Source organism: Monodon monoceros, unplaced genomic scaffold (genome assembly GCF_005190385.1).
Source record: "Monodon monoceros isolate NGI ecotype Baffin Bay Population unplaced genomic scaffold, NGI_Narwhal_1 Super_Scaffold_12, whole genome shotgun sequence".
NCBI lineage: Eukaryota > Metazoa > Chordata > Mammalia > Artiodactyla > Monodontidae > Monodon > Monodon monoceros.
Window position 1 is genome coordinate 127,994,856 of NW_021703768.1, and position 21,918 is coordinate 128,016,773.

Consider the following 21,918-nt stretch of genomic DNA (forward strand, 5'->3'; position numbering starts at 1 on the left):
TTGGGAGTGTTCCTCCCTCTGCTATATTTTGGAGGAGTTTGAGAAGGATAGGTGTTAGCTCTTCTCTAAATGTTTGATAGAATTCGCCTGTGAAGCTATCTGGTCCTGGGCTTTTGTTTGTTGGAAGATTTTTAATCACAGTTTCAATTTCAGTGCTTGTGATTGGTCTGTTCATATTTTCTATTTCTTCCTGATTCAGTCTTGGTAGGTTGTGCATTTCTAAGAATTTGTCCATTTCTTCCAGATTGTCCATTTTATTGGCATAGAGTTGCTTGTAGTAATCTCTCATGATCTTTTTTATTTCTGCAGTGTCCGTTGTTACTTCTCCTTTTTCATTTCTAATTCTATTGATTTGAGTCTTCTTCCTTTTTTTCTTGATGAGTCTGGCTAGTGGTTTATCTATTTTGTTTATCTTCTCAAAGAACCAGCTTTTAGTTTTATTGATCTTTGCTATTTCCTTCATTTCTTTTTCATTCATTTCTGATCTGATCTTTATGATTTCTTTCCTTCTGCTAGCTTTGGGGTTTTTTTGTTCTTCTTTCTCTAATTGTTTGAGGTGCAAGGTTAGGTTGTTTATTCGAGATGTTTCCTGCTTCTTAAAGTGGGCTTGTATTGCTGTAAACTTCCCCCTTAGAACTGCTTTTGCTGCATCCCATAGGTTTTGGGTCGTGTCTGCATTGTCATTTGTTTCTAGGTATTTTTTTATTTCCTCTTTGATTTCTTCAATGATCACTTAATTATTAAGTAGTGTATTGTTTAGCCTCCATGTGTTTGTATTTTTTACAGATCTTTTCCTGTAATTGATATCTAGTCTCATGGCGTTGTGGTCTGAAAAGATACTTGATACAATTTCAACTTTCTTAAATTTACCAAGGCTTGATTTGTGACCCAAGATATGATCTATACTGGAGAATGTTCCATGAGCACTTGAGAAAAATGTGTATTCTGTTGTTTTTGGATGGAATGTCCTATAAATATCAATTAAGTCCATGTTATTTAATGTATCATTTAAAGCTTGTGTTTCCTTATTTATTTTCATTTTGGATGATCTGTCCATGGGTGAAAGTGGGGTGTTAAAGTCCCCTACTATGAATGTGTTACTGTCGATTTCCCCTTTTATGGCTCTTAGTATTTGCCTTATGTATCGAGGTGCTCCTATGTTGGGTGCATAAATATTTACAATTGTTATATCTTCTTCTTGGATCGATCCCTTGATCATTATGTAGTGTCCTTCTTTGTCTCTTCTAAGAGTCCTTATTTTAACGTCTGTTTTGTCTGATATGAGAATTGCTACTCCAGCTTTCTTTTGGTTTCCATTTGCATGGAATATCTTTTTCCATCCCCTTATACTTTCAGTCTGTGTGTGTCTCTAGGTCTGAAGTGGGTCTCTTGTAGACAGCATATATAAGGGTCTTGTTTTTGTATCCATTCAGCCAATCTGTGTCTTTTGGTGGGAGCATTTAGTCCATTTACATTTAAGGTAATTATCGATATGTATGTTCCTATTCCCATTTTCTATATTGTTTTGGGTTTGTTATTGTAGGTCTTTTCCTTCTCTTGTGTTTCTTGTCTAGAGAAGTTCCTTTAGCAGTTGTTGTAAAGCTGGTTTGGTGGTGCTGAACTCTCTCAGCTTTTGCTTGTCTGTAAATGTTTTAATTTCTCCATCAAATCTGAATGAGATCCTTGCTGGGTAGAGTAGTCTTGGTTGCAGGTTTTTCTCCTTCATCACTTTCAGTATGTCCTGCCACTCCCTTCTGTCTTGTAGAGTTTCTGCTGAAAGATCAGCTCTTAACCTTATGGGGATTCCCTTGTATGTTATTTGTTGCTTTTCCCTTGCTGCTTTTAATATTTTTTTCTTTGTATTTAATTTTTGATAGTTTGATTAATATGTGTCTTGGCATGTTTCTCATTGGACTTATCCTGTATGGGACTCTCTGTGCTTCCTGGACTTGATTGACTATTTACTTTCTTATATTAGGGAAGTTTTCAACTATAATCTGTTCAAATATTTTCTCAGTCCCTTTCTTTTCTCCTCTTCTTCTGGGACCCCTATAATTCAAATGTTGTTGCATTTAATGTTGTCCCAGAGGTGTTGAGACTTTCCTCAACTCTTTTCATTCTTTTTTCTTTATTCTGCTCTGTGGTAGTTATTTCCACTATTTTATCTTCCAGGTCGCTTATCTGTTCTTCTCCCTCAATTATTTTGCTATTGATTCCTTGTAGTTAATTTTAAATTTCATTTATTGTGTTGTTCATGATTGTTTGCTCTTTCGTTCTTCTAGTTTCTTGTTAAACGTTTCTTGTATTTTCTCCTTTCTATTTCCAAGTTTGGATTATCTTTACTATCATTACTGTGAATTCTTTTTCAGGTGGACTGCCTATTTCCTCTTCATTTGTTTGATGTGTTGGGTTTTTACCTTGTTTCTTCATCTGCTGCATATTTCTATGTCTTCTCATTTTGCTTAAGTTACGTGTTGGGGTCTCCTTTTTGCAGGCTGCAGTTTCATAGTTGCCATTGTTTTTGGTGTCTGCCCCTAGTGGGTAATATTTGTTCAGTGGGTTGTGTAGGCTTCCTTATGGAGGGGACTGGTGCCTGTGTTCTAGTGGATGAGGCTGGATCTTGTCTTTCTGGTGGGCAAGACCGTGTCCAGTTGTGTGTTTTGGGGTGTCTGTGAACTTTGTATGATTTTAGGCAGCCTCTCTGCTAATGGGTGGGGTTGTGTTCCCGTCTTGCTAGTTGTTTGGCATGGAGTGTCAAGCACTGGAGCTTGCCGGTCATTGAGTGGAGCTGGGTCTTAGCGTTGAGATAAAGATCTCTGGGAGAGCACCGACTCATTGATATTACACGGGGCCAGGAGGTCTCTGGTGGTCCAATGTCCTGAACTCGGCTCTCCCATTTCAGAGGCTCAGGCCTGACACCTGACCGGAGCATCAAGACCCTGTCAGCCACATGGCTCAGAAGAAAAGGGAGAAAAAAAAGAAAGAAAGGAAAATAAATAAAATAAAATAAAGTTATTGAAATAAAAAATTTAAAAAATATTATTAAAATAAAAAAATAGGAAAAAGAAAAAAAGGAATAGAACAATCAAACCAATAAACAAATATACCAATGATAACAAGTGCTAAAAACTGAACAAGGATAACCATATAAATCAGAAAGTAGTCAGTCTCATACAGCAAACCCCAAGTCTACAGTTGCTCCCAAAGTCCACTGCCTCAATTTTAGGATGATTCGTTGTCTATTCAGGTATTGCACAGATGCAGGGTACAAGGAAGGTTACATTTTAAAAATGAGTGTGGATGGTTTTTTTCAGCCCATCCTTTCCTCTCCCTACAATAGCTGGGACAGAAAACAACCAGCCTTTGGTTTAGGGTTCAGAAATCTGTGCTCTAGCCTTTTTTATGTCACTAACTCCCTGGGTGAGATTGGGAAGCTTACTGTGCCTTTCTGGATCTTGGTTAATATTCACCCCATAAATATGTGTTGAGTCCTTACTGGATGGTGTGTGTCAGTCTGGATGACAAAAATACATCTGTGGTGGGGGGGGGAACCCAGTTTTTACCCTCATGGAGTTTACTTGGCCAGAGTTGGGTGGGGGTTGGAATAGACAGTAGAAATGTAAAGAAATAAGAACATTTAAGGTAGTGATAAATGCTACAGAATAAAAATATAGATAGATCATAGATTGGTAGATAGAGATGGATCGATGGATGGATGGATAGAGAGAAAGGGAAGGAGGAGGAGGGAGGGCAAGCAGGGAGAGAGAAAGGAAAGAAGGGAGAGAGAAAGAGAAAAGGAAGGAGAGAAAGAAAGAAAGAAGGAGAGAAAGAAAGAAAAGCAAACCAAGATAAAAGATTATGTGGACTGAATAGGTAGTACGAGAGGGAATGCCTCTTCATGGAAGCAACATAAAAGTTGTAAGAATTAAGTGACAAGAAGAAGTCAGCCAGAAAGTCTGGAAGAAGATCTTCCCAGACAAGTCAAAAGCTTTTTTTAAAAATTTTTTTAAATTAATTTATTTATTTTTGGCTGTGTTGGGTCTTCATTGCTGCATGCAAGCTTTCTCTAGTTGTGTTGAGCGGGGGCTACTCTTCGTTGTGGTGCACAGGCTTCTCATTGTGGTGGCTTCTCTTGTTGCAGAGCATGGGCTCTAGGTGCGTGGCCTTCAGTAGTTGCAGCATGTGGGCTCAGTAGTTGTGGCTCGCAGGCTTCAGAGCACAGGTTCAGTAGTTGTGGTGCATGGGCTTAGTTGCTCCGTGGCATGTGGGATCTTCCTGGACCAGGGCTCAAACCCCTGTCCCCTGTATTGGCAGACAGATTTTTAACCACTGTACCACCAGGGAAGTCCCAAGTCCAAAGCTTTGAAGGAAGAATAAGTTCCATTTGTTTAGGGACAAAATGATGTCCAGTGTGGAATAGTGAGTAGGGGGAAAGCAGGGGATAAAGTCGGAGAGAAAGACTGGGTTAGATCACCTAAGGCCTCTGGACAAGGTGTTTCCATTTTTTTCTAGTGCCATGGTAAGTGACCCATGTTATATCTGATTGATTTCTCCTTTTCCTTTACATCTTTTAACTACGGAGTATCCCAGGGCCCAGTCTGTGGACCTCTCTCTCCTTTTCCTATCCTGGCTCTCTCCCCAGGAGATCTCATCCAGTTCCCTAACTTTAAGTACCATCCATATTATCTTTTTTTTTTTTTTTTGCGGTATGTGGGCCTCTCACTGTTGTGGCCTCTTCTGTTGCGGAGCACAGGCTCTGGACCCGCAGGCTCAGCGGCCATGGCTCACGGGCCCAGCCGCTCCGCCGCATGTGGGATCTTCCCGGATCGGGGCACGAAGCCGTGTCCCCTGCATTGGCAGGCGGACTCTCAACCACTGCCCCACCAGGGAAGCCCCCATATTATCTTTTTATTTCTGATTTTATACCTGCAGAGCAGACGTGTCTCCTGCTTTATAGACTTGTATATACAATTGACTACTCAGTGCCTCCACTTCAATGTCTAAAAGGAAACTTAAACTTAACATGCAAGTCTGAATTCCTGATCATCTCCTACTGTCCCGTAGTCTGCTTCACCCACCACCTTCCCTGTGTCTGGGAGGGGTGAACCCACTTGTCCAGTTTCTTGGATATCCTTGGTGTCTCAACCCCCAGACGTGCACTCTGTTAGCAAGCTCTGATGGTTCTGCCTTCAAATTCTATCTAGGATCTGACTCCTCAGCACTACACACATTGCTTCCCCTTAGTTCAAGCCCCTTCATCCATCTCTTGCGCTAACCTCTTACCTGATCTTCCTGCTTTACCCTTCTTCACTGTATTGTCAACATAGCAACCAGAGTGTACTTTAAAAATGTAAGTTAGGTCATATTGCTCTAATCAGTATCTTCCAAGGTCTCCCCACCTCACTCAGGGGAAAGGTCAAAGTCTTCAGCATGGCCTACATGGTCCTATATGACTGGGCCTCCCGTTCCCTTCCTGAGCTCCCCTCCCACTGCTCCCTTCCTGCTCACTCTGCTCCAGCCATTCTGGCTTCTCCTTCCTGCTTCTGGAACATGCCAGGCCTCCTCCTGCTTCCAGACCTGTTGCCTCCATCTGGAAAGCTTTCTCCACATGTTCACATGGCTTACTCTGTCACTTGCCCAGTTCTTTGCTCAGATGCTACCTTCCCCTTGAGGCTGTTCCCAGCCGTCCATATGAAAATTGCACCCCCAGCCCTCCCCATTATTTGTATATTTTCTACCTCCCTAACTAGGAGGGGAGCTCCCAAGGGCGGGCATGTCTGTTCAGCTTGTTCACTATTACTGTATATTCCTAACAGCTCAGACAGGACACCATGAATGCTCACTGTTGGATGAATGAGAGGATTTTGAGCAGGGGAGTGAAGTGATGTATTTTACAAAGATTGTTTGGTTGTTGTATGACAAGTGGACTGTAGGGGGGAGTGGGAGGAAGCTGGGACATCCCTTAGTGGCTATTGAAGTAGTGAAGGAGCGAGATGATGATGGTAGCTTATTCTACGATGCTGCAGGGGAAACTGCCAAGAAATGGACAGGCTTGGGATACGTTTTGGAAGAGCTGGTAGGATTTGCTGATGAACTGATTGTAGATTGATGATGTAGAAGCAAGGACAACTCTTAGGCTTTTTTTACCTAAACAATTGGAGAGACAGTGGTACCATTATCCAAGATGAGGAAGATTGAAGGGAGGGCTGGCTTTTATTCATGATTTATTTATTTGAGGGTGGATTAAGAGTTCTTTTGGAGGCATATTCAAAATCCCTTTATTTATTTATTTGGATTCAACACCTATATGAATCTAGAGCTCATGGTTGAGATCCAGGCTGGAGATATAAATTTGGAAGTGTTAGCATGTATAAAATAAGGGAAATGGGATGAATATGTCATCCCCTACTCTGGGAGAGTGCTTGGGGGAGAGGCTAGGGGGTGGGGAGAAAGTACATCCAAGTAAAAAGTAAAGCAAGTAACAGAGAAATGGTGCTGTCAATCAGTCATCGAAGGACTTATCTATGGAACACCTGTAATGCACTATGCACTCTGCCCAGTGCTGGTATTCCTGGGGTGAATGAAATGGACGTGATCTCTGCCTTCAGGGACTTACGGGCTATAAATTCGTCTGCTTACTCCTAATTCAAGAAACATCAGGGCATAAGGGACAAGAAGATTCTATCATTTACTTTGATAGAATGAATGGATTTTCTTCCCACCCTGCTAGGTTAGAGAATTCTGATAATTAAGTTTGAAGCATATCCAAAATTTATCTCGGCCTAGATGCATGTGGGTATGCGATGATTCTAGCCAGGTGAATGTTGCACTCAAGTAATGGCATGATATTCCTGGGCTACCCGGCTCTCTCTTAGGTCAAGGCCATGGTACAAAGTAATTTTCCTTTATTTCTAATTCTCTGTGATAAAGGGGAACAAACATTTATTGAGCCTTTAGTGTGTGTTATGTACTTAATACCATTTACGTACATTATTTAACCCTCCCTGTAATGTATGAAGTAGGTGGCATTATCCCCATTTTGCAGCCCAGGAAACTGAGACTGAGAAGCTTAGTAAATCTTCCAACATGAAAGAGTGAGGCATTGGTGGATTCAGTGCCTTCCCTGAAATCTGACAGGAAACACTGTGCTCTTTCAACTCAGCAGCCCACAGGAACACACAATAAACTTTGTATTGCTTTCAAATTATAACAGATATTTAAATTCAGTTGACTTTTCCTTCCCCAGATGCCTTTCCTTGGGCTAAACATCTTCAGTTCTTTCCACGAATCTGTGAGTGACTTGGTGACTGTGAAAGTACTTGGCAAAGTGCCTGGCCCGTCGTAAGTGCTTAACGACCGCTAGTTAACGTGATTGTGCCGCTTGAAATAGAAGGAAATAGAGCCGTTCGAAATGGCTAAGGAAAGAGAGTCTCAGAGAAGGAAAGGGACTTGTCCAGTGCGCCACACTTCATTGTCGGCTCCACTTCTAAGTCCTAGGCACAGTCTACCTTTATCAGTGTTTATTTCTGATATGCAGTCTAACTAGAATAAAGCCATTCCTCTCTCCTCCCTTATTCAGACCTCTATACTTCTTTTAATGTGGTCCTGAATGTCTCAGAATTCAGAGACCTCTCCCTATACCCAAGGCTTGTGTCTCCTCTCTGGTTTAGTGCAGCAGCTTATTTATTCATTCACTTTCTGAAACTGGAGCTGGCTGGCTGGCAGAATTTAATCAGAAGATTGTGTAAGCATGGCAAGAGGCTGCCCGAATCCATAACTATAATGAGAGAATGGGTGACAGGAGAATTGAGTTAAAAGGCAGCTTGCTTTGCAAGGGGAAACTCCCCCCCTCCCCTTCACTTCTCACTATTCACCTGTGAGAAGAAGAACCGAAACTGAAGGTGAAAATGTGGAGGGAGATGAGTCCTGAGTGACCCCAGGGAATTTCTAAAGCGAGGGGGTTAATTAGACACGTGGAGTAGTCTTGAGTGATGGAGTCGCTGGAAGAAATGAGATGGGTATCACAATCGGCTTACAGAGAAGTGGAATCAAAAATGGGTTATGTCCAAGACGTCCTGAGAAGAACCCGGATTCCTCACTGCACTTTCCCACCTATTCTGGTGCCAGAGATTTATCCACTTGGCAGTCACTGCTTTAGCTTAACAACCACAGCAATATACATGCAACACTTAGGAATGCGAAGTGATATTTCACATCTGTCTTCTTATTTGAATCTCATAGAAATGTGAGGGGTACAGGGCCAGAAGAGTTGATCCAGTGCAGGAGATCTGAGCAAAAGTTTGGAGTCGAGAGGACCAAATTGTTATGGGGGCCTTGCCATGGTATTAAATCTCTCCAACTTTTGGGGTTCTCACTGTAAAGTAGGTATAATAATACATATAGCTTGGGGGTTTGGTGAGGATTAGATAGCATAATACAGGTAATAGTGCCTGGCATATACTAAGTACTCAGTTCATGTTTGCTATTATTATTATCCCCATTTGACGGATGAGAAAACTGACAATTAGGTTTAGAAAGTGACTTGCCCGAGGCTGCCAGAGCTGGATGGGAGCCCATGTCTCCTGACTTCCAGCCAGCTTTGCCTGCTCCAACCTTAATTCATCTCCCTTCAGAGCAAGGACAGTGCCATCAGGGTGAGGATGCTGTCAGGTTAGAAGGGGAAACACTTTCTGTTTTTTCCTAAACCAGATTTTACTTCAGGGTCATTAAAATGCTGCTACGGTTTGTAGGATTTGTTGCAGTTTCTAAGTATCTTTTAATTGCTAAGCACTGCTTGAAGCTTCAGGGCAAAGGTGTTTGGGTTTCTCTGTTTGTTTTAAACAAGATGAACAAACAAACAAGGAGGAATAAGATGTTCCATGAAGAGGTTGGGCTGGCTGGGTGCTGAGGTCCTTTGAGCACTGACATCCTGGGCATCTTACTGCTTATCTGTCACTTCCCAGCATAAACCTGGTGGGGAATCAGTAAGTGCCCCAGGCCACACCTTCTAACTTTGTGTTAGAAGTTTCTACCCAGGGAAGAAAGCTAATCTCGGGGCCAGGTAGTGAGTTGGTGTTTGGGCTGTGCTCACTTCTCAGTAGGGTCGTTTAAGAGGATGGAGACAACCTGGAGTGGTTTGACCAAGATCACAGAGTGAAAGTTACAGTGGCAAGGCTAGAACTCAGGTCTTGGGCTTCTCAGGGTAGTGTGCTATCCGCTGCACCACACAAATGCCCCAAGAGCCCTCAGAAATGCTGAGTGTGTACATGAATAGGTGTGTGTGTGTCAGGGGATACTGCTGGAGGACTGGCAGAACAATGTCACGCTGTGTGCCCTCTTCTGTTCTCCTCTCTGGCACGTGTATGTTCCAGGAAATGCACTATTTGGTAGCATTGGTGGCAGCCTTGGGACAGGATCTTTGTTCCTGAGAGGCGGGCTGCAGTCTGAGGCTCGCACATTCAGAGGTAAGGCATCTCCATCACGTCACCTAGGAACTTGTTCCCCAAAGTGTGGTCCCTGGACTGAGCAGTGGCAACACCTGGGAGCTTGGTAGAAATGCGGCATCTTGGGCCCCAGTCTGGACCTACTGACTGAGAATGTACATTTTAAAAAGATGCCAAGGTGATTCCTAGGCGTGTTAAAGTTTGAGAAGCACAGACTAGGAGAGGGTAGGGACTCACAAGTTGGCCACGTACGTACAGGCTGTAGCTTGCCAACTTCTGGTCTATAGATTGGTGAAAACAATGTGTTTGTTTCATGCATAGCTTTGAGTTAAAATTTTCTTGGAGCACCATGTTGAGAAGTATTAATGGACTTGTCATGATCAATTAGTGACTTCTGCCATAGGTGTGGGATGGGGAATTGGGTCCTGTGGGCTGGGTACTAGCCATCACTGAACTATACATCAGAAGGCTCTTTTGTCTCTGACATTCTCTAACTTTAATACTGGCAAACCGCTCTTGGACCAGAGACTGGGCGATGTCTTCTGGAAGTCACAGTGGTTCTGCTAGCTAGCTCCATGACCTTGGGGAAGTCACATACACACCTGGAGCCTCAAATTCCACATTTGCCCCTGCCTAACTCTAGATTCACTGGAAAGCTTAAATGAGATAGAGAATACCAATAAGCCTGTGAATCAAAATATGCTGCAAAAGTAACAGGTATTTTTATAATGATGATGAGAATAATGAAGACAAAAAAGCCCAGAAAGTGTCAGTGGTATTTCCAGAACACAGGGAGTTAACCGCCAAGTCAGGGCCAGAATTCAAGTTTCCTGATTCCCGGGTATACTGGCTGCCTCTTGGGATCAGTCCTAGGTTCCATTACTAAACCTCTGAACAAAGAAATCATACAGATGAACACATCCAGATTTAGTGGAGGTGATGGTGATGTGGTAACTGCTAATATTTATTGAGTGTGTGTTTTACACTAGGCACTCTGAAAAGTCTACTACACATATTATCTCTTTTAGTTCTTCCATCAACTCTTTGAAGTGGGTGTTTTGCATACCCCCCACTCTACACGAAGAAAGTAAGGCTGAGTGTGTTACTTTTCATGAATGTTTTGCTTTTTAATGGGAGATGATGCTTTAAGTCAAAGGGATACATTTATGTAATGGTGGAGGTTCAGGCCCCATGATAGGTGCGGTTGGGGGTGGGAGGGGAGGTATGTTTTGGGTACCAATCGGGATATTCCAGTGCCCCTGAAATTGCACCACAGAAGTGGTAGCTGGCACTGCCAAGAAGGCTTGGCAAGAGCTGAGTTTGTCACCTTGTATCAGTGCGAGCTTTCCTGCCCCTCTCAGCCTGAAGACAATGTAGCTGGCAGTCCTCCGGCAGGGAGGTGCCCAGCCAAGTTGGAAGGCAGGACTTCAAGATGAGATGACTGGCCAAGGTGGGGCACAGAGCTGGGCACGACTAGGCTGCTGTGCTACGTGTTCACGTGTAAAGCCCATCTCCAAATTAAATCTCCTGGACTTGTCACTTGGGGAGAGGTGAGGGAGAGCAAATCAGCAGAGCAGAGGTGAGAGAACAGGAACCATCTTTCCACCCTCGAGACATGGAGGCCCAAGTAATCCTGAGAAGAGTGCATTAGTTCTGAGTTTAAATCTAATAAATAGGGTCCATAAATGGATTTTCTCCCACCATTAAGCAAAGTAGCATAGTGGGTAAGTGTTTGGGTCCTGAATCGTCGACCCAGGTTCACGTCCTCTGCCATCATTTGCTACTTCTGTGATAATGGGCATGTTTATTATTCGCTACACCTCAGCTTTCTCATGTGTGATGTAGAGATAACAACAGAACCTGCCTCATAGGTGTGTCAGGAGGATTCAGTAAGACAGTTGGTTTAAATTCGTCACAGTACTTGACACAGCAAATATTCAAAACAAGGTAGCTTAAAAATATTGCTATTGTTAGCGTCATTATCATCACCATGATTGTTGGGGTATATCCAAGGGGGTCCATTAAGTAGTGGTCCTTTTCCCTGTTTGTTCTGCATCAGTAATGAAATAAGACAAAGGAGTCAATCAATGGGAAGTCAAAACATCACCTTTATAACTGGAGAGCTGGCACTGGAGGATGTGGCTTGTGCGCAGAATTGCAGAGCCTGACTCCCCCATCCTGGCCAGCACTCTCCCACATCTTAGGGGAACCCACTCCTGTATGATTCACTGTCCAGAGGATGGGGATGAGCTCCCTGCAGGTCACCTGGCTCTCAACAAGGGAGAGAGGAAAGTTAGAGATTCCTATACCTTTCCCGCAAATTGCTATTCAGATAAACCACTCCTCCTGCTGGAGGTGGGCATTGGGATGGGGAAAAAGGAGTGAGGAAAGGGATTTTACAGTGAAGGCTGCTCCAAGTGGAATGAATATCACGAGTGGATAAGAGGGTGTCCCCAACCTTCACCATGTTAAAAAAAAAAACCGTGGTGTCCTGAGCACATTTGACCTTTGGAGAAGATCACTTAAAACCTCCTTCACCGTTAGACAACAGAATTACTTTCAGTAGTAACTATGTAATGATCAGGAATAACCATTGCTTTCTTGGCTCAATCTTTCGTTTTAAAACAACTGACACACAAAACAGAAGAATTTTGTTTTTAATGGTATTACTCAAACTCGGTAAAATATTTCACACCTCAACTATACTTTTCAGTTACCAAACAAAAATATTGCACTTTGCATTTTTCACTGTTTTAAATTTTAAAGTCCAGTAAAAACTTCAAGCAGCTACATAGGATGACAAAACTGAATGATCTGAAGTTTTGTTTTTCCTTCTTTTCATTCATTGTTTATTTCAAATCTGCTGCTTAAACACAGGAATATAGTACAATAGGGGTTAGAGACAGTCTGTGGCTGAAGCGAGCTCAAGTGATTTCAAATTGTCACAGACTTACTCTTGAAATTAGTGTGGAAAGCTGAGCCCATGTGTTTCAAATTCCTTAACATATTATCAAAATTTGGCAATGACCTCAGCATTGTTTATAACTTAGACAAACCAAATTTTTTTTGGGGGGGAGATGTGTATTTTATCACTGGCATTGTTCAGAGTTTGAAGCACATGACAGTGATAAAAATTGAACTGATTTCTGGGCACTTTAAGGATTATTGTTTTAAATTCTCTACAGACAGTGCACGTCCTTACTGCCCACACCTGGGACCGATTGCTCCCACGTTCTGGCCCTTGTTACACCACTGAGTAATAATTACACTGGGTTGGGATTGGGAGTTAGAATTTCTGGGTGTTAGTCTGATCTCTGCCTACAAGTGGCAATTCTCAGTTCCTAACTGGGAAATTCTCATTTCCTCTTTGGGCCTCAGTTTTCCTAACTGTAAATTAAGGGGGCTGGACCGGGCCGTCTCTCAAAGTTCTTTCCTGCTCCAAACTCTGCTTTGAGAAGTCATCTTTCACCAGGTAGAGGGAGACCGGGGAACACATTTGGAATGTAAATCAGTCTCTGTTCAGGGAGCTGTGCTGAGTTACCCAGAGGAGCCGGTGAAAGGAGATCATCTGCCTTTGATTTATGTCAGAGGCGTGAATGCTCTGGCTGCCGCAGCTCTTGTGCAACTGAGAATGAAGTAGAGGAAGTTTCAGGGTTGGCTGTGAGAGGGAGGAAGAGGAGGAAGCTATGATCTGGTGAGGGTGGCAATGATGGTGCCTGCAAACATTTACTGAGTGCTTATTATATGCTAGGCATGGGATCGTCATGACATAAGTATGATGAAGCCACCTCTGTTTATCCCTGCTTTACTGATGAAGTAATTAAAGTTGTTCTCAAGGTCATAGAGTTGGTAAATAGCGATCATGGGATATGAACCCAGGTTGTCTGGCTTTAGACTCCATCTTTTAATTGCTGTGGTAGAGGATAGGGGTGTGAGTTGCTGTTCTCTCCTAGACTTTGTATCTCTGCTTGAGGCTGGTCATGTCTCTTCCGGCTCCTGGAGTCATAGGTAGACACAGTCCCTGCCTTCACGGAGCTTATAGTCCAGTGCGGGAAAGATGTTAAATAAGCCACAAAATAGTTATTTAATTACACTTGTCATTATTTACCTTTTATGAGCATTCAAGGGTATGGAGATTGTTTTCCTAATTATTATGGGTAGTCCAAAAAGAACTATGAACTCTTTTCTAACCATAACCTTTCCCTGAAATTTTATATTTCAATTTTATGACATCTCACTTTGTTTAAAAAATGTGGCACATTTTACAGTACATTGTCAAAAATGTCGCATTGTTCTTTATCCAGGACAAATGAAATTTACCTTGTAAGCAAGTCTCTCTTTCTGAAATAGCTATAGATCTGAGCAGAAAACAATGGAAGGTAATATATCTTCTGTGATTGCCTTAACATTCATCACCTTTCTTCAATTTTTTAAATTAAAAACTAAAGGTTAGAAAGTCCATTTTGTTTGCATTTCAGTCAAAGTTTGTTGAGGATTGCAACTGGCTGGGGGTTCCCCACATCTACATGTAATCAGTTATAATGCCTGGTAAAGGTCATGGAGCTTTTTATTTTCTCTCTGGACGTCTCAGTTGTGGGACACCAGTTTTCTAATTCAGCTTCATAATACAGCACAGTAGTCCCATTTTACGCAGTGAATGTGAGGTGAAATGTGAAAAGTGAGGTGATGTTTCTCATATAACACAACTAAGAAAAGAACTGCTGACTCTACATCTTCCATAAGCCTGGCATCTTACTAGATGCTGAGAATATATAAAACAGATCAAGTCTCAGCTTTCATGGAGCTTATATTTTAGTTGGGTTGACTGCTATAAAAAAGTAAATAAATAAACATGGTAACTTGAAACTGTGATAGGGACAGTGAAATAAAAGGCCAGGGTTGTGGGAATAAGACTAAATTGGTGGTGATGGTGGTGAGGGTCACAGCTTTCTTGAGGAAATGACGCTTGAGTCTCAAAGGAAAAGAAGAAACCAGCCAGGTGAGGACTGGAGTGAGAGCACTAGAGCACATGCAGAGGCTCTGAGGTTGGAAATGGCTTGGTACGTTTGAAAAACTGGAGGAAAATCAGGGGACATGGAGTCCGAAGAGCAGAGGTGGTGGTGGGGAGAGTGATGGGATGTGAGCGTGTAAAGGAAGCAGGTCGCATCATCTGGGGTCTTTAGGGCGAGCAAAGGAGTTTGGACTTTATTCTAAGTATAGTTGGGAAACCAAGGCAAGTTTAAGGGAGTAATGATTGCATTTTAGGAAGTTCATTCTATGAGACAATTTAAGGGGAGTAGAATTGAAATAAGGGAGGCTGTCACAGTGGTCCGGGTAAGAGACGATGGTGGCCTGGCCTAAGATGGTCAACTGGAAATGGAGAGATGGAAAGGTTCAAGATAAATTAAGAAGTGGGAGCAAGGGGAAGAGAATTAAGGCTGTCTCCCTGACGTCTGACATGGGCAGTTTATTAGTTGTATGCTTTGGGGAAAGATTCTTATCTTCTCTGAGCCTGAGGATTGGCTGGGCATGGCATGAGACCCTGGGCAGAGACTGAAGGCCTAGGTGAGATAAGCCCAGGTGGCAGTGAAGGAAAGACCGGGAATGGTGTGATTATCTGTGGAGTGGACTGGATCACTCCCTTCACTAATAATCATAAAATGGCACTACCTGAAGAAACCTCAAAATACCAATAGCATCAGTTACTCAAGGAAAATGACTATAACATATATTGCTTCTGCTTATACCTACAATACCTAGTTAGTAGAAATTAATAAAGACTTGTTTTCTGACTAACATATGTATTATTCAACTTTTGGGATTACACATGAAAGGAATGCACTTGAGCTCATCAAAGCAAAAAGAAAATTTGATGGCCAGCATAATGAGAAGACAAGGGGTGGAGCGGAACTTCAGGCCTGGTGCGATCTAGATGTTGATGTATTGTTATCAGTCATCTGCTTTTCTCTGAGGGCAGGATCTTCCTTCTTTTGTGTTGGCGTCTTTCTCGGGCAAGTTTCCTAAAGGAGTAGAAAAGCTGTCAACCCCTACTTCCAGGTTTGTATCTTAGCAGCTCCAACAGGAAGTAAGCACCTGGTTCCCAATAGTTAGAACACAGTCTGGGTGTATGTACTCTTTGACCTGGCTTGGATTACATGTTTGTCCCTGAAACAATCTCAGTGGGCAGAAGGCATAGTATGTAGATGGGCCACGGTCTGGCTTGTGAGTGGGGTCACCCTCATCTGAACTGTTTGGACAGAAAGTGGATGATTCTCAAAGAGAAACTGGGCTCCTGTTGCTGGAAGATGTCATCCATGCTGGAAAGGCAAAAACGACAGAACAATAAGAGTCCCCATGAAATCCAAGTAAGCATCTCACCTGCCCAACCCTCATGTGTCCATCCACCTACTGATATCCTTGGAGGTGGTCAGAATGGGGGAAGCATACAATCTTACAACTCTCAGAAGGCAGAAGCATGTTATTTTCATGTTACCCGTGGTTCCAAACCTGCAGGAAAGGTAGGGGGATACTTTGGACATCAAGCCCGGTACAGGAACCTTTGGAATCAAGAGTTGGGTAGCTCAGCATTTTTTGGTGTGTGGGAGAATGCCATGGTGAATGGCACTGAGGCAATTTTACTCAGCTCTCCTCCAAAGACAGCATTTCTTTCTTTTTTTTTTTTTTCTTTTCGGTACGCGGGCCTCTCACTGTCGTGGCCTCTCCCGTTGCGGAGCACAGGCTCCAGACACGCAGGCTCAGCGGCCATGGCTCACGGGCCTAGCCGCTCCGCAGCATGTGGGATCTTCCCGGACCGGGGCACGAACCCGTGTCCACTGGATCGGCAGGCGGACTCTCAACCACTGCGCCACCAGGGAAGCCCAAAGACAGCATTTCTTAAATCTTCCAAATGCTTGTCAGCTTCCTTAGAAAGTATCATGGACTGTCAGAGCTGGAAGACAACTTAGAGATCTTTCAGTCCAAACTGGTCTCTATTTAGATAAGAAAACTGAGGCTGAAAGCACTGAATCTAGAGAAAGATTGTGAATCCAGGCTTTGCGGTTTTATTCCTGTGAATAGCGTATGGAGTTTCTTATTGCTTCCCTTGGTGAATTTGCACGTATCGTGTATCTTTTCTCTTTTTTCCTATAGAGAGTCTGTTTTGTTTCCCATGGGAAATAATCTTGGCCCGGATTTCACTAGGTTTTCTAATTCTTCAGTTTAAAAATCCCTCTGAGAACCCAGGTTCTTTGGAAGATGATGGGTGAGTGACATAAATCACTTGTGAGACACTTTGAGTCCAAAGAGCGTTAAGATCATGGACAGCCCTCTTGCTTCAGTGACAAACTCCATCCCTTCTTGACTCCTTGGGCACCCAGAACTCATTTACATCTGAACCTCTGAAAATGTCTTCTTATGAAGCGTCCCACACGTAGGGCTCATGATGGAGCATCTGCTGCTGAATGAGGGCTTGCTGGGCTGGATGAGGAATGTGAACAGGTATCCTTATTAAAATCTTGAATGCTAGACCCAAATAGCCTTGCATATGAATCCAGGCTCTAACATTTATACCTTGTGTGAGCTTGACCAAATTACTAAACTAAACTTTGCTGAGCCTCAGTTTCTTTACACTTAAAATGAACAGATTCATACAAGCCTACCTCATTAGGCTGTTGAGAGGGTGAAATGAAACTAATGGATAAAAGCACTCAGCACACTGCCTGGGAGATTCTAAGCACTCAATGTGTATGTGAGCTGGGGTTGTAGTTGTTGCCATTATTATTGTTATTCTTCCAGGTAACATTGGGTGAGAGTTTGAAATACTGTGTAACTCATTCAAGATCAGTGGTGGTTCAGAGTAAAGTATGTGTAGTGTGGATTTATTGGAAGATTAGCTCTACTTGGTCCAGTGCCCACACTGTCCGTCTCTCTTTGGAGTCCCTAAATGTAGACATTCTACAGTTTCTGCCAGAACACCTCTTTATTTTATCACATAGTCTTGGTGACTTGTACATGATCCCCTGAATTCACTGACTAATTCTGATACCTTCCTCTCCTTCAATTCAATAGATTCTTCCCTGGCTCAATACCTCTCACTCCACAAGGACTCAGTGAAATAATACAGGTAAAACACTTAGCCCATGTGGTTGGCACGCGGTAACTAATTATTAAATGTTAGCTACCAATATTACTTTTCTGACAACTCCTGGAATGATTGTCAACACCAGGCGCAGGGATAGCAATGAGAGTGAGAATGACAATGAGGGATACCTGGGGCCACCAGGACGCACTTCTTGTCTTTTTGAAAACGCTACGCCTGGTTCACATTCATCACCCTATTATTATTATTTTTTCTGGCAGGAGAAATAATTTATTAGATCAACTTCTTCTCATCCCTCTTTTTAAGGTCAGTTAATGTCAATTAAAAAAAAAACAACACTTCTATCATAGATCCCGTTCATTACCTATTGTTCCCAGTCATTTCCTCTTCACTAATCTGGTTTGGTGCTTGAAACAGATCTTAGAGGCCAAAAGTCACCCATTAGAGAGGCAAGATTTCCCACATACAAGTTTGATTTCTTCATCATCGTCAGTTTTCAGGGCACTTTGTCAAATATCTTATCATTTAATCCTCAGAATAACCCAGGGTGTAAGCATATTGCTGTTGCTGTTTTATAGAATGGTGTCAGGGAGGAATTAAGTAACTTGTTCAGTGCCAAAGAGAAGTAAATGCTTAATCTTTTTGGATCAAAATTTGTTCTGCCACATCACAGGGGGCCCTCATGGGGTTTGGTGTAAGTTGTCAGCATGGGGGTGAAGTCATTGCATCCATTCTTCATATTGGCCTAGGGACTAACATGGGGGAGAAAACAGGGCATCTCAGAGACACTGACATTCACCAGAGGCTGAGCATGTGGGCTGGACCATTAGCTGTAGGAGTTTAGTTGGCATCTTTTACTGTTACCCTCAAGGGTCCTTCCACTGGCTAAACTCACCGCCTTGTATTCATCAGGTTTAGTACTAATTGTACCTCTGTGTCACAGCTGTGGTGGGTAAAGTGAGGACAAATCATGAGGAGTATTTTTGAAATCAGATATATCTAGGCTTGAAACCAGCCATGTACCAGCTATGTGACATTGGGCAAAGTAAATATTTTCTAAGCCTCAATTTCCCCATCTGCAAAGTGAAAACAAGAATGCTTGGGCATACTTTCTATGTTATAGGGAAGAGTAAGTTAAATTATCTGATTTATGTAAAGTTCCCCGGGAAATAGTAAGTCTGAATAAGTTCAGCTGACCATCATCACTGCCTTTAATATTTTAAAAAGGAGAGCCCTTGAAGCATGAGAGCTGAACAGGGAAATGTTAAGTTCTGCAAGCCCAATCATAGGCCCTTACATCTCACTTCTCATGTGATCTTGTCATTGCCCTCAGATTCAATTACTCACTTTACACTAATAATGCCTAAATGTATATTTTGAGCCCCAGATATGCATATACAGCTACCTGATTAATGTTTCTTCTTCAGTGCTTCAAATCCACTGCAAATTCAATATGTGTCTAAAACAGAACTCGTAATCTGCTCCCAAACCTGATCTTCTTTAGGTTTTCCTTTCTTGGTGAGTGGCCTCTGTGGCTGGTTTTGCAGGCCAGAAGCCCCAGGCTGTCCTTGAAACACCCTTCCCAATCCAAGCATCAGAAAGTCCTGTCTATTCTGCTTCCTCCATAAACATTGAATCTATTTCTTTTTAAAAAAATTTTTTTTAAAGATTTTTTTGATGTGGACCATTTTTTAAAAAATTAATTAATTAATTAATATTTATTTTTGGCAGTGTTGGGTCTTCGTTTCTGTGCGAGGGCTTTCTCCAGTTGCGGCAAGCGGGGCCCCCTCTTCATCGCGGCACGTGAGCCTCTCCCTTTGCGGAGCACAGGCTCCAGACGTGCAGGCTCACTAGTTGTGGCTCACGGGCTTAGTTGCTCCACAGCATGTGGGATCTTTCCAGACCAGGGCTCGAACCCGTGTCCCCTGCATTGGCAGGCAGATTCTTAACCACTGCTCCACCAGGGAAGCCCTGAATCTATTTCTTGCTGTGCCCAGTACCATCCTGGTCGAATGTACCATCATCTCTCGCCTGGACCCCTACAAAAGCCTCCCAGTTGGTTGCCCTGCATCCACTCTAGCCTCTTCCGGGCCAGCCAGAGTGATTTTTGGGACAGCAACGATCCCATGTCCTCCCCCATCCCACCGTACCCCAAACACCTCTTTTGTGGTTTCACATTGATTTTAGGGTAAAACATGCTCAAAGACCTGGCCTATGAGGTCTGTCATGATCTGCACCCTGGCTATCTTTTGGGTTCATTTTCCATCATGTTATCTTTGTGTTTTCTCTGCTTAGACTGATCTGCTGCCTGGCCATGCTTCCCACTTACTGTGTTTCTAAAACAAGTGCTTTGCCGTGGTTGTCCTTGCTGGAGTGTATTTCTATCCTATTTTCACCTAAACTGTATCCATTCCTAATTTAGTTCTCAGACCCTTGTAACTAGTTCAACCCCCCTCCCTTTTCTAGGCTTCTCTGTTATCCTGAATCTCTCTTTCATAGCACTTAGCAGAGTTGCAGTTTTCCTTTTGATCGCATGATTTTTGTTTCCTGTCCGTCTGCCCAGACTAGATTAGAGTCTTCACCAATCTTGCTCATCACCGTTTTCCAGTACCCAGTGTGGTGTCTGGCACGGGTAGTCAATGACTATTTGTCCCATGAATGAGAATCCCCAAGGAGGATTTCTGTTTCTGAACCATGAATCCAGAACCATTGTTCTGGTTCATGGACCTCTAAGCAGCAGTTTATATGTCATTAGCTAATATGGCCAGTGCTTCACTGCTAGTAAGTGTCACAGCTGGTATTTGAAAGCAGGTCTTCTGTATGAAAAGCAAGCATCTTAAGAGTCTCACATGAAGTCTTACTGCTCCCTCTTGAATGAATTCCATCCAAGAGAAGAAGGGATAGGGTGGGCTGAGGCCTTGCCCTGGGAGCAGTTCTGCTCCAAAGTCAGTGATCTAGAACTGGAGGTTTAAAGATGTAAATGGTTCATTGGGAAATGACTCAGAGCCTTCTGAAGACCTTAGGAAACGTTCTTTTTATTTCTGGCTGGTCATGTATAGGACTTAGGAACAAATGGAATGATAATGGAATATATTTTCTACCTTTGTTTGTCATCAACTGAGTTTTGGTAAAATCTGCTCTTCTGTAAAGGGAGGAAGTAGAATTTATAGAGCCAGGGCAAAGTCATATCTTCTCTTTTCCTCTCTACTGACCCAGATTTATGTCCCTAACTGCTTACTCACTTTCCATGAGCAATGTTCTGGGTAGAAGCTGCATCCATTTGCTTCTCTGATTTCTCTCTTCTGCTGCATTCTTACTGCCACCCTCACAAGGTCCTCGTCACCTCAAGCACTGGTCCTGGTTTGAATGTTGATAATGTTGGGGCTCAAGCATCAGGTTCTCTCTCAGCTGATCTATTTCCTACCTTAAGCGGATTAATATTTCTTATGCAGATAAGCTCAAGAACCTACAGTGGCACCCTGTGACCTGCAACAGCACCTCGGGGCTCTTCTCCTTGGTCTTCAGGGACTTCTTAATATGATTCCGTTGTCTCTCCTATTTTTCCTTGTCACGTGCCATGAGGATGTTTTTTTCCCCCATTGCCTATTATTACTTAACTCACATATTTTAAAATAAACGCTTACTGAGCTCCTACTATGTGCTAGGCACTGTATCACACATTGGGGTAAAGCAGTAGTAAGATATCAGTCATGGCAACTTCCCTTTCTTCATGGTTCCATATGAAGAGACAGACATTTAAATAACTCCATTCACCATTGCTTGTTTCATCAGAATAGTAACAAGTGCTGCAAAGAAGGAAGAGGTGCTAAAGGTGTGTTAGAAGAGACCCTCATTTAGGAAGGAGAATCAGGGAAGGTTTCTTTGGGAGAAATGGTACTGTTGAATCTTTTATACCTAGTTCTGTGTTTTTCTTCCCCCTGGGAAAAATACCCTTTCTTCCCTCTCTCTACCCAAAAGTTCTCCATTTCTTTAGAGCAACTTGTTGGGTGAGTTGGCTGAAAAACACGGTAGTTAAGAGCTCAGATGCTCCAGTCACACAGAGCTGAAGTCGCCTCCCAGCTCCATTATTTATATGCAGATTATTCACTTTGTGTAATAGTTGCTCAGCTGTCAGATGAGGATTACAGCGCGTTCCTCTCAGGATTATTCTGGGTATGAAGTTTAGCCCAGTGCTGGCGCTTACCAAGTGCTCGGTTAATGATGGCCCAGGTTATTATAATGTTTGACTTGTGGGTTGGTGGCCAGTACCCGTTTCTTCCTCTCTTTTCCTTTCAGTCATTCTATAAATATTAGCCAAGTATTGTACCAGGTATGAGGGATACATCAGTAATTAAGACGGCCCTACCCTCGACCCTG